At 36.1% G+C, this 13,939-nt stretch overlaps 1 protein-coding gene across 10 annotated transcripts in view; it reads right to left on the bottom strand.

The window, feature by feature from the left end:
* The window catches only part of KLF12 (KLF transcription factor 12), a 502,486-nt gene that overhangs the window by 467,590 nt on the left and 20,957 nt on the right, over positions 1 to 13,939 (bottom strand). The window lies entirely within an intron of this gene.

Genomic DNA, 13,939 nt, shown 5'->3' with positions numbered 1-13,939 from the left:
TACTCAGTGTCCACACATGGACCTTCAGATTCCATTGCCAATATGTGGTTAAGACAAATATCCTTTTCAAAGTTTCAGGACAAATAAGCAACTAAACCCAAACCAAACCCACTGCTATCGAGTCAATTACAACTCATAGTGATCCTATAGGACAGAGTAGAACTGCCTCACAGGGTTTTCAAGGAGTGGCTGGTAGATTTGAACTGCTGACCTTTTGGTGAGCAGCCACAGCTCTTAACCATTATGCCATCAGGACTCCAAATAAGCAAGTACTAAATATTTAGTCATGAGATATGATGCCAGACAATTTGTCTTGGTAACGAAGTTTAGGTTTATATAGTGCACGTACCCAAACTACACCAAACCCATTGCCATCGAGTCAATTCCTACTCATACCTGTTGCCACTGAGTCAATTCCAATTCATAGCGTCCCTACAGGAGAAAGTAGAAATGTTCCATGGGGTTTCCAAGACTGTAAATCTTTACAGAAGCCAATTCTCACGTCTTTCTCCCATGGAGCAGCTGGTAGATTCGAACCCCCAACCTTTGGCTTACCCACTATGCCACCAGGCTCCTCATAGTGCACATACAGTCCTTTAATTTTCATTTCATGAAAATGTTGACTAAGTTTTCAATGTACAATTAGATCACCTTTTTTTTTTTTTTAACACTTTATTCCTAGCATTATTCACCTAAGGAACAAAATATACTATTAACCCTTAATAGAGATTATATAAGCTCTTTTCCAAATTATTTTAAAGTATGTTCCTCATCTCCTTGAATATGTATGATGTTCTTGCACCAGCAATAATATTTTCTACGTCCCCTGGTTTTCTTAGACTCTCTTTGGAACAACTTTTCCAATAGTATTTGAAAATCAGATGGCTACTGAATTCCTACTTTCTCCACCTGCTCCGTAACTCAATGAAAAAAACTCCAAAAATGGAAAATTTAATTATAACATAATGTTCATTTATACATTATCCCTCTTCAGGAAACTAAACTGAACTCTTAAAGAACTAAAGGTGAAAGTTAACACATATTCTAGAGAAATAAGAGCCATCACACAAACAGACATATGCATACCCATGTTCATTGCTGCATTGTTCACAATGGCAAAAAGATGGAAATAACCAAGGTGCCCATCAACAGATGAATGGATAAACAAACCACGGTACATAAACACAATGGAATACTATGCAACAATAAAGAACAATGATGAAACTAAGAAGTATCTTACAACATGGCTGAATCTGAAGGGCAGTACACTGAGTGAAATAAGTCAATCACAAAAGGCCAAATATTGCATGAAGCCACTACTATAAAAGCTCATGAAAAGATTTACACACGAAAAGAAACAATCTTTGATGGTTGTGAGGGACAAGAGGGGTGGGGAGGGAAAAATCCTAAATAGACAATAGGTAAGTGGTGACTTTGGTGACAGGTAAGACAGTACACAATACTGGGGAAGCCAGCACAACTTGTCAAAAATAAAAATAGATAAGTAAAATTAAAAACAAAAGAAATTTATCATATTTACATCAAATTTTATACTGGGTAAATACATACTGTTTTCAAATATGCATGGAAATTTTATCTAAATTAGTCGTACACTGCATGAAAAGAATGTTCTATAAAGTACAAAAATGAGGAATTGCATGTCAAATTTTCTAATCAGAAATTAGCAACTAAATGTAAAAATCTAGTAACTTTGAAATATTTAGAAAATGTAACAGAAAAAAGCAAATAGAGTAATTTGAAGAAAATAACAGACAAATCATAAGCTGGTTTATTATAGACATAAAAATATAAAATTCATGGAATGAGGAACAAGAATGGGTTTTTCACCCTCAAATGAAAATTTTAAAAATATATGATCCTTAAATCATGCTACTAAATTTGAAAATAGAATTATTTAGTAGGTAACCATTAGTATCAATATTGGTTTAAAAGAAATATGAAACTTGAAAGGATCAATATCCAGAAAAAATCTGATGGGGAACAGGGATAAACAAGTAATTAATTATAAAAGAGATAAAACATTAACTTTTCCCAATGTTTAAAGAATAAATAATATACTTCGTTTTTTTTTTGTTAAAGAACAGATCATTCAGGTGCTATATGAACTATTCCAAACCAAAAACCAAACCCACTGCCTTCAAGTCGATTCCGACTCATAGCGACCCTATAAGACAGAGTAGAACCGCCCCACAGAGTTTCCAAGGAGGGCCTGGTGGATTTGAACTGCCAACCTCTTGCTTAAGAGCCGTAGCACTTAACCACAACGCCACCAGGGTTTCAATGAACTATTCCAGAGTCTAGAAAAAGATGGAAAATTTTATAGTTATTGTTAAAAAGCAAAATACCAGGATACCAGAGCATGGGTACGTCAGAGAGTAAAATCGTAATATAAGGTGCTCAAAAGCATTTAATAAACTTCACCATTTACCCATGATTATAATTCTTTTTTTTTTTTTTTTAAGGAAACGGTTACTTTTTTAACATGATAGAAATACCAATCCAAGCCAGTGGAGAGTCCCTCCAAGCATGTATCAGCAAAGGCCGGTTAGAAAATATAAAGGGGCGACGGGAACATTCACCACAGCAATTACAAATATGAAATACTTAGAGAACTCAAATCATCGAAACTGCTAAACGTTACTGAAGAACAACATAAAAGAAGAGCTGAATAAACTGGAAATGCAGACCATATTTTTAGGAAAACAAAAATAATCACAGGAGTCGTAGAGAAGAATCAATTGGTAATAATAGCCAAGACATTTTTTGAAAAAGAATAATGGAAGATTTGAACTAAAACACACCAAAACATCTTTAAAACATATTAATTAGAATCATGTGGGATTTGTTAAGCTTCAACCAGTAGTTGTAAGATTGTCTAATTTTTCAAGCGAAACTGGAAATCTGGATTTTTAGATGAAAGCTTCCACGTTCCCAGGTTGCCTTAAAACTTTTGAAGCACTGTATATTTCCAAAGAAAGCATTTCTGTGGGCTAAATTGGCCACAGTGGACCTCTGCCCTATACACACCCAGCACTTCCTGCCTCACCCCGAGCTTAAGTTGCTTCCTGTGGCTGGACAGCCCTTTCCTCCTTCTCCACCCTTTCAAATGAAACCCACCCATAAAGGTGTGGCTCCTGGGCTGTCCCCTAACAGAGCAGCCTAGGAACCTCCAGTAGGTATTACCATTAACTAGCCCTCTACTACAAGGATTACAGTACTTACCACAGACTGACATTAGAATTAATCCAACAGGTTCTCTTTCCTCCTCTGGATTGGAGAATAGAACAATGCCTGATAATAATAATATCAGATTCTAGCTATCGGCCATACTTTGTGCCAAGCACTGTGAGGATAGTTTGTGCACAGCTTCTATAATCCTCTCAACAAGCACAAAAGAGATATCCCCATTTTACAGACAGAAGCGACCCTCAGAGGAGTTAAATAACTAAACATGCCCAGGAACAAACAGGATTCTAATGCTTGTTGCCTGATCTCACCATTCATATGTCAGGGTTGTTCTGAGTTTAACTAAATGGACTTGGGATCTTGCTTTGAACGGAGGTCAGTGGAGTCAGAGATACGGCTAAAATAAGAAGAATGAGCCTGAACAGAAGGACTCAGGGGCTTGTCATCTAGAGACGGGATACGAATACCAAATGATGCACAAAAAGATACTAAGTACAGCATTCTAATTACATAATTGAGATTGACTTCAACAGTATAATTTATATCCAAAATTACCTTTTGCTGTAGCAAATTTTACTGTTTCACTTGAACTCTATGCCTTCAATGGAAAAAAGAGAACAGATGGGAACTGCACTTGGCCTAAATGAAACTTTGAACTATAAAAAAAAATCTTCTGAATTATTCTTAATATTCTTTTCATTTTAAGCTTTGCATAAAAGTTTTTATAATACCTCCTTTGTATTTGTTTTGTTGGAATTAAAAATAAATAATCTTGGAGCTGTCTATAAGTAGCTCACCATAAGAGAATTTAAAAATCATCTTAATGTAATTTGTTGACAATTTCTAAAACTACAAGCAATTTGTTTGGGATGTTTCCAGAGCTGTGACTGAAAAAAAGAAGACAATCTAATAACAAAGCTCTTTCACAGATGATTTGAACTGTCCAATTAATCATTCACTCTGAAGAACACAGTTTTGTCAAAGTGTCTTTAAAAATTCAATAAAACATCTTGCACCAGGAAAAATTTTGCTGATGAAAAAGAGATGGTCTTTTAAAAGCACTATTAGTTCCTAAACTAGAAATGCAGTCTTTCAAAAGTGTTACTCTGAGAGAAAAAGTCAAGATGCCATACTTCCACTTTCTTTTCAGGCATCTGAAAGATCTATTAGAGAAACTTCCATTTATATAAATGGCAAAAATATTAAAGAAAGCATAAGCATTTTTTCTGGCTATTTCTACATTTGTTCAATATCTGCTTCTCTATTTAAGACTACAAAGCCATAAATTTCAATCAATCATACTCTGGTTCAGATTTTTAATTTTTCCTATTTGATATCTGCTTTTTTTTTCATAGCAGGAATACTTGACCCTCCTTTCAAAAGAAAAAGTGACCCTTAATTTAATACACTATCATAGGGCAGTAAAGTGTGACCTGGCAGCAAAGTATCACCTGTGGACCTACTGCTACCTGTTTTGGTAAGACCTGAACCCTAAGAACAGTTTTTACATTTTTAAAGGGCTATTAAAAAAAAAAAAAAGAAAGAAAGACAAATATGCAACAGAGACCTTATGTGGCCCACAAAGCCTAAAATATTTACTGTCTGGCCTTTACAAAAAGTTTACCGACCTATAGGGTCGCTATGAGTCAGAACTGACTCAACAACAATGGGTTTGGTTTTTGGTTTGGTGGTGGAATATAAAGAGTTTTTTTATAATTATCACCACATGTATACACCACTGGCGAGACACCACATCTAAGCTGCCTAAAGGATTCAGCCAGAAGAGTAAGTGATAAAGCGTGGGTGGAAGGTGATTTTTAAATAATTTTATGATAGTTACTATAGAGACAAACTTCTAGAATTTGAGAAATAGCAGCTTCAAGTTGACAATGTTGCTTCAAGAAACTGCTCTACTCTAAATACTTGAAAACACAGGGGGGTTGGTTAATGGAGCAGGACATGATATTTCATACACATTTCCCTCTCCCTCACCCCATGCCCCTTTTCTTCCAGGTACATTTGTAGTCACCATGCAAACACAGATCCAACGCCTCTTCCTCAATTAACTCTCCAAATCCTCCAGACAAAATTAAATGCACTCTTCGATGCTTTCAGAGCACTCTGTACAAACATTTATTATACAACTTATTTTAATTATTATTACTTTTCTCATTAAAAATTTTTGAATTCCTGAACAGCAAGGACCTTGTCCTGCACAACTCTGTACTCCTAGCATTTAAGCATAATGTCTTTCCCATAATAGGCATTCAGTAAATATGTATTCATTTTTCCCACCTTAGACTCAACTGAATTAAACTTATCTCATAAGGAAACTCAAATATGATGCATTCTTCAAGAAAGCCTGTGCACACGGCATAGTTGACTCACAGCCTCCAGGTGTTGTTGCACCTGTAGATACACCAGAACACCTCTGCCAAGGCCACGCTTCTCCCAGGATGCTGACAGCCAATGAATGGCCAAAGTGAGGGTACCAGACCAGGTCATTTCTGCCCAATGCAGGACACCTCTAATGGACAACCTTTGCTCAGGAAATCCTCACTGACCTGAGACCTCACAAGTGCTGCTGTCATCAGCTCTACACACTCAAAGGTCCTCCCCTTCCCCTGACCTTTCACAGGTGTCAGGTCAGTATCACAGTCTGAAGGCTCCATCTGCCTACTCCCGCTCCATTCCCCTTTATTCTTCACAAGCATGTCCACCAAGATACCTTCTGCATATCTAATCCAGTCATGGTGCCGCCTTACCAAAGGATCCAAGCTGACATGTGTTCCCATGGCTTGGAGAGTATAAGAGAACTCAAACAGGAAAGACTCTGCCTGGAGTTTCTGTGAGGGTTTTCAGTCTGCCTACTACTGTACTGCCGGTCCACATTCCAAGATTCCCAGGGCTGCTGCCACTTGGAAAAATGCAACAAGATTTGACCCCCTTACACTCAACAAGAAAAATAACAACCAATTCAAAGGAGTACAGCAGCAAGTGAGATTAAAAATAACTGAAAGACAAGGGATAACCCCACAAAGAAGTTGAGATTTTTAGAGGAAAGAGATGGTAACAGGATAAAAATGTAAAAAAATAACATGAGGGAATTTAAAAACAACATTTAAAAAATAATCTAAATTCAAAAACAAAAGCAAACTGTCAGCTAAGAAGCCAAACAGAAGTGGTGACATAACGGATGGATATTGTTGAGCTCCTACCTAGTAACCAGGAAGATAAATCAAACACATACACACACATATATCTCAGAGGAAAAAGTTAGAATACAAGAGGAAAAATAATGACAGAAAAGATACTTGGAAGACAGATCTAGGAGATCGAATATGTGAATAAGAAGAAACATAAGGAGAAAGAGAAACAAATAAAAGACAGACAATAATTAAATTTTTTAATTGCCTGTTCTGAAAACAAGAAACTACAGATTTTAAAGTTTTGAGGGTAAGAAGGGAGGACTAATGAGAAATACATAGTTTGTGGCATGCCACAGAAAAATTCCTAAATTCCAAAGATCATTTAAAAAACAAAAAAGTATCACCTTCTGAACAGAAAAAAAAAAAAGCTATTACAATCATTAGGAATACCTCAACTACATGTTACATATAACATAATCCCAGGACTTTTTCTTTTTTTTTAATATAATAACCAAACCCATTACTGTCGAGTCAATTCCAACTCATAGCGACCCTGTAGGACAGACTAGAACTGCCCCAGAGGGTTTCCAAGGAGCAGCTGGATAGGGGTTTATTCTTCTGGAGGCCAGTTGAGTCAGGTGGTTTTCTGGTTGGTTCGGCTGCTCAAAATGCCAACAGGAACCACTCCCCCCACCCCCTTTTTTTTTGTCTTTCCATCATCCTCTCTGTGTTGGCTTTCTAATACTTGTCAATTCATTTTTGCGTGGGTGGCCCCTATTGCCCCTGACATTGAATGTGGCATTTTTAATCATTTGCCCCCTTTCATGAAGAAATAAAAAACTACCCCAAAAAAACTCCAGCACACTTTAATTTCTACCTCATTACCCAACCCAAGCTAAAATGAGGCTGGGTCAGCATAGGTATTGCTCTTTCGGTCTTACAGTAGAGAGCTGTAAACGTGAGGTTGTTGGAAAACAGTGCTGGTGAGCTAATCCACAGGGCCTGCCACATACACAAAGGAAAAGGAATCAGAATTCTTGTCGCAAAACAAAGGGTGCTGGAAGGTTGCAGAACAGCAGTCTATAGAGAACTGAAGAAAAAAGGAAACAGAACTCAAGTGACACCCATCTGGGTAAGAAATACTTGAGAGTCTTTGAGGATAAGACACAATTTAGAGATAACTACACTCATATAGGCTTTTTAAGGAGAATACTTAAGGATTCTAACCAAATAACAAGTAAATCAGAGCCCTGTGGAGGCCTCCAGTTAAGGGCAGAAGAAACGATGCTGAAAAATGCATTATTTGAATATGAAGAGACAGATCCATCAAAAATGGATGGTCTAGGTATGTGTAGAATAATGACTAAATAAAGACCTGAAAAGAGTGAAAATTATAATTAGAGTGTAGGATGAAAGTAGTAGCAATTTCAGCAAAAATTCGGAGATGCAGGTTAAGAAGAGTGTCAGGAAGAGCAGAATAAAAGTACTCCAAAAGTCACACCTTGGTGGGAGGAACAGAAAAAAAAAAGAGGGATAATTAATCTGGAGTTCTTATTGGGATATTTTGTTTTCAAATATGTAAGGAGGTATTCGTGTCTGAATATAAGCAGATCCACCTAACCCAGGTATAATCCAAAAAAACCCAATGCCGTCGAGTCAATTATGACTCATAGCGACCCTATAGGACAGAGTAGAACTGTCTCAGAGTTTCCAAGGAGCACCTGGCAAATTCAAACTGCCGACCTTTTTGTTAGCAACCATAGCACTTAACCACTACGCCACCAGGGTTTTCACAATCCAGATATACAAGCTGTATATTACACTGCCATTCATGTTGTAGACATCACAGACTCATACATCCATTACTAGAATTTTGTGGCAGGTGGCAGTATATAACAGCAATTTTTTGGCAAAGTTGTCATAAGAAAATGATGCCATTTTCTTTCTCACTTTATCATACATCAGCACTATATAAACTAGTTATCATACAACAGGACTACATAAACTAAAAGGAGCCCTGGTGGTGCAGTGGTTAAAGTTCTCAGCTGCTAACTGAAAGGTGGGCGGTTTGAACTCACCAGCCACTCCGAAGAAAAAAGATGTAGCAGTCTGTTTCTGTAAAGATTTACAGCCTTGGAAACCCTATGGGGCAATTCTAATCTGTCCTACAGGGTCACTTTGAGTTGGAATTGACCTGACAGGAGCGGGTTGGGTGAGCTGCTCTAAACATGAGGTTTGGGAAGAAATACTGACCACTAGCAGAACAACACAGAGTAGTACAGCTTCCAACTGATAGGGGTCAAGACAAACTACCAAAAATAAGGAGTAATTTCAAGAAACCATTCATTTTTTAGAAATGATAATTAAAGACAAAACAGACACAGGTATAGTTATTATTACATTCAGTGTGAATAGCCTGAAGTCTTTGATTAAAAAAAAACCCAAAACCCACTGCCATCGAGTCAATTCTGATTCACAGTGATCCTGGAGGATAGAGCAGAACTGCCCCATAGGGTTGATTTGAACTGCCGACCTTTTGGTTAGCAGTCGAACTCTTAACCACTATGCCACCAGGGTTTCCCTGATTTAAAAAAAAAAAAAGCAGAGATAATAAAGTGGGTTTAAAAAAAAAATCATACCAAAAAAAACTTAAAAGAAAGGCAAAGTGGGTAACAAAAACAAAGGGAAAGGTATAAAGTAAAATCAGGCAAATACAAACTCTCTCCCTCCAAAAAAAAATTTCCAAGAATGCCAATATTAATATCAGTCTAGGGGAAATTTAATTTTTAAAGTATTTAAAAAAAGACAATTAGAAAAAAACTGTGAGCCATGTAGCTATATATAACAAACAATATACGGGCAAATATACAAAGCAACAGCTATAAAACTTTAATAAGTATATAATAAAATATGTTATGAATGTAAGAATTCAATATACTACCTTTTGAGTTAATCAAATTTAACACACCAATGTAAGTTAAAATATAGAATAATAAAGCAATCAATAAACTCAATTTAATAGCTGAGAAATGGAACATCACATTCCTCAATGGAAAATATGCCTTTATTCAAATCTCTAGGGAACATGTAAAACAATCAATCATCTACTTAGTCATAAAGATTTTAAAATGAGAATATTTTACAAACTACAATCTATGAATATAAAGCAATGAAATATAAAAGTAAATTACAAAAAAGCACTAAAAATTGGTAATACTCAAAAAAATACACTCTTACAAATCCTTCACTGAAGGAAGATAAATACTAAAATTACTAACTATATAGAAAAAATAAAAAGGAGAATAACTCCTCCAAAAAAAAATGTAGAATATAGCAAAGGATATATACAGAAGACTATTTCTAACTTTAACGACTTCACGTAGTTATTTTTTTCCTTAAAGAACTAAGCAGAAAAGAGGTGAGGGGAACAGAGAATTAATAAAAATATAAGGTAAAAGTCATGGAAAAGAAAACAAGGTGGGAAGAAGAGTAGAAATGATAAACCCAAAAGCATTATTTAAAAAAAAAAAAAGAAGAAGAAAACAGAAAGACAACATGCAGAAATATTTAAGAAAACAGTAAAAGTATATAATCTTAGAAAGAAGATAACTATCTGTTACAATAAAAAAAAGTAATTATTAGAGAATACTACATGATATTCTGAAAGAACCCTAGGGGCACAATGGTTAAGCACTCTGCTGCTAACCCAAAGGTTGACAATTTGAACCTCCTCAACAGCTCTGCAGAAGAAAGACCTGGCAATTTGCTCCCATAAAAGTTACAACCTAGAAAACCTTAAAGGGCAGTTCTACTCTGTCGCATGGAATCGCTATGAGTCAAAATTGACTTGACAACACATAACAACATGATACTCTGCAGCAACAAATTTAAAAGCAAATGGACAATTTCCTAGCAAATAATGGGACTCAAAAAGAAGTTGAAAACTTCAATAGACCAACACACAGAAGAGATTGGAAAAGAAACTAAATATCTACCACTGGAAAATAAAATAAAAATCATTATCCAGTGGGTTCATACCTAAGTACTAACTTTTAAGGAAAGGATATTTCCAATTACATCACACAGACTGGCATGAATATTCTCCCCAATTCATTAATGTACCCAGTAAAATTTTTATACAACTATACAGCATCAAGAGAAAATATTATAGACCAATCCCATTTATGAACATAGACATAAACATTCTAAATAACATTCAAATTCAGCAAACAGAATCAAGCAATGCAACACAAAAATAAATTACAAAAAAGTAGAATATGTTCAATAATGCAAGGATAGTTCAATAGAAAGAAATTCTCCAGTGCAATTCTTTATACAGCCAATTAAAGGACAAAAACCATAAAAATACCCATGACAAAATTCAACAGGTATTCCAGATGGAAACAAAATCTTAGCACACTAGATGTAATTAGGTTTAGAAAGAAAATATTTATATACAATAATTTATCAAATATCATTAAAAAAATTATACTAAATTATTGCACACAAATACCATTTGATTTAACATCAATGCTTGCTATAATCACTATTATTTAAATATTACCTTAGAAGTTTTAATGAAAAAATAGAAAGTTTTAAGGAAAAAAACAGAAAAAAAGGAAATCAAACAGTACGCAGATCTGAAAGAAAAGAATGTTTTCATTATTATTTTTATGGATGATATAGCCAATTGTACACCCAGCAAATGCAAGTGTCTAGAAAAAAATAGCAAGTAGAATAAGTGAATTTTGTCAGCTATCTGAATATAAATATATATTTGCTTATATATATATATATATATATATATATATTTGCTTGTCTCCATTATAGCAATAAGCAGATGAAAGAAAATGGGAAAAAATATTTCCTTTAAAATAGCCCATAATGGAAGGGCTGCATCCAAGAGCTACTAAGGATGAAGAAAGCTGAAAAAAAGGCCACACCCTAATTAAAAATGAGAAAACGATCTACAAAATTACAATTTTTTTTTTTTTGGAGCCAACAGTTGAACTCACAGAGCAACAAGGTGAAGTCGATCTCAAAGGGTGACAAGTCCCTCCACAGAAAAACAGGACATTGCCTTTGGCAGATGATGGAAGAAGGGTGAGAAGTCATAAAAGCAGATACGAAAAACACTAAAACAAAAAACAAATTTGTAAAGGCTGACTGTGGGCTAGCAAAGGAACCAGGAAGCTGAGGTGCAGAGGCAAAAGTTGAGGCGGGGAGGGAGGACAAGAAACTTAACACTGGACACTTTGGAGGTACAGGCATGCAGGTGATAAAATATCGGGTACAAAATTTACCCTCATCCCAGCCTCCATTCTCAAATAAAGCAAAGGCTACTTCCCACAGGGACAGGGAAAGTAAATACTCCTGACTCCCTCAGGTAAAGGCTGGCTGCTTTGAAGGAAGATTAGAAGCAGATAACCTTTGCAACTGGGAGAGAGGCTTATCCTTCTCTCCAGTTCAAGAACAGCAGCCACTAGAAGCGAGGCTGAGAACACACGACGGATCCTACAACGACACTAGGTAAAACCCATCTGCTCCTGTGGCTGAGGCAGGAAACGTACTCAGGTCCAGAATATTGCACTTACACCAAACAGAGATCAGTCATACCGATGGAGGCACAGGAAACTCACACAAAAAGCCCCCAACTGAAACAAGTCAGAGTTTGGCTACCACAGGAAGAAGAGACAGGAATGCTGAGAAAAACCACACAGGGCTTGCCTGATACTGCATTTGGAGTAGAACTGAGACCTCCTTCTCTGACTCCACCTAGAATACTGTTGGGGTAGAGGCAAAGGCAGAGAGAGAGGAACCCACTGTGTTGTTGGAGTTCAGGTCTGGCTGAAATTTGAGGACAAAATGCCACTGGAGAAAACTCTGTAATTTCCATCTCTAAAAAACTAGGGAAAAAGGGATATATCTCTGGTGAAAGTCTGTGATAAGGTGAGAATTAAATAGCTAAAACGAAGCACAAACTCACACATTTACTGACTAAATTGACTCATCTCCCTCTTCTTCCTCAAAACACACCCATGCTAATACCTCATAAAATAAGGGGTACATCCATTTCTTGGCATAAATATTATTTATCTCAGTACCTACCATTCTTTTATATATAATGTCAGATAGTCAATGAAAAATTAAAGGACATACAAAGAAAACAAGAAAACTTATACTCACGGTCAAGAGATAAATCTATCAACATAACTAGGCCCCAAAATGGCAGAGATGTTAAAATGATCAAACGGGGCATTAAAATAACTATGATAAAGATGTAAAAGAATGTAGAGACAAAGGTACAACATGCATAAACAGAGCAATTCAGCAAAGTGGAAAAATTTTTAAAGTAACACGAAAATGCAGAAGTATATAACTTTATATCAAAGATATATTATTTTACTGAGCTTATAACATACTGTATACAGCAAAAGAATTAGTAAACTTGAGGGACGACCAAAAAAATTATCTAGACTGAAAATTGTCCAGAAAAATAGTGAGGATGGGGAGCGGGAACACCTAAGACCTGTGGGACATTATCACGCTGTCTCATATACTGGAACTGTGGTGTTGGCAAAGAATACTGAATATACCACAGACTGCAAAAAGAACAAACAAATCTGTCTTGGAAGAAGTACAACCAGAATACTTCTTAGAAGCAAGGATGGCAAGACTACAGCTCACATATTTTGGACATGTTATCAGGAGGGACCAGTCCCTGGAGAAGGACATCATGCTTTGTAAAGTTGAGGGTCAGAGAAAAAGGAAGAGCCTCAATGACAGGGATTGACACAGTGGCTGCAGCAACAGGCTCAAGCATAACAACAATTGTGAGGATGGCACAGGACTGGGCAGTGTTTCGTTCTGTTGTACATAGGGTCGCCATGAGTCAGAACCAAATCGACAGCACCTAACAACAACAACAAATATACCTGTCAATATGGTCCAGAGGAAAAAGAGAAAAAACAATAACAATAATAAATAATGAAAAGAAACTTACTGAAAATTAAGAAGGATAATAAGCTACAAATATAAAGAGAACCCCCAGTAACATAACTACAAATGGTAACACAACTAGGAATTTCACAATCAAAACGCTGAACACAAAGATAAAAAGAATATCCTGAAGGCAGCAACCAGAGGGAAAAGAGAAACACTGCATATAAATGTATGACCGACAATAGACTTTTCATCAGAAATTATGTAGCCTAGAGGGCAATGGAGAAACACTTTTAAATTACAGGCAGTCTCTGGGCTATGAACATCCAACTTAGGTACAACCCATAGTTATGAACCAGCCCCCATAAAGCCTATTACATTAACAATTAGAGGTCCATACAATGGTTCGTAATACCAAACAGGCACTACTTTGCAACGTGTATCAAAACATTATTATTACTATATTATGTTGTTAAAGGTGTTTTAGTGTATGTGGAAGTGTTTAAGGTTTTCTATGCATAGAACGGTATACTATGTAATACATACTAAGACAAACATTTGACTAACTGACATTAGATACAAACCGTACGTAACTGTGGCAACACACACACAAATTCAACTTAAAGACAGACTTAGGAACA

Source organism: Loxodonta africana, chromosome 17 (assembly GCF_030014295.1).
Source record: "Loxodonta africana isolate mLoxAfr1 chromosome 17, mLoxAfr1.hap2, whole genome shotgun sequence".
NCBI lineage: Eukaryota > Metazoa > Chordata > Mammalia > Proboscidea > Elephantidae > Loxodonta > Loxodonta africana.
Note: the sequence above shows the minus strand (reverse complement) of the source record. Positions and strands in the feature narration are given on the sequence as shown.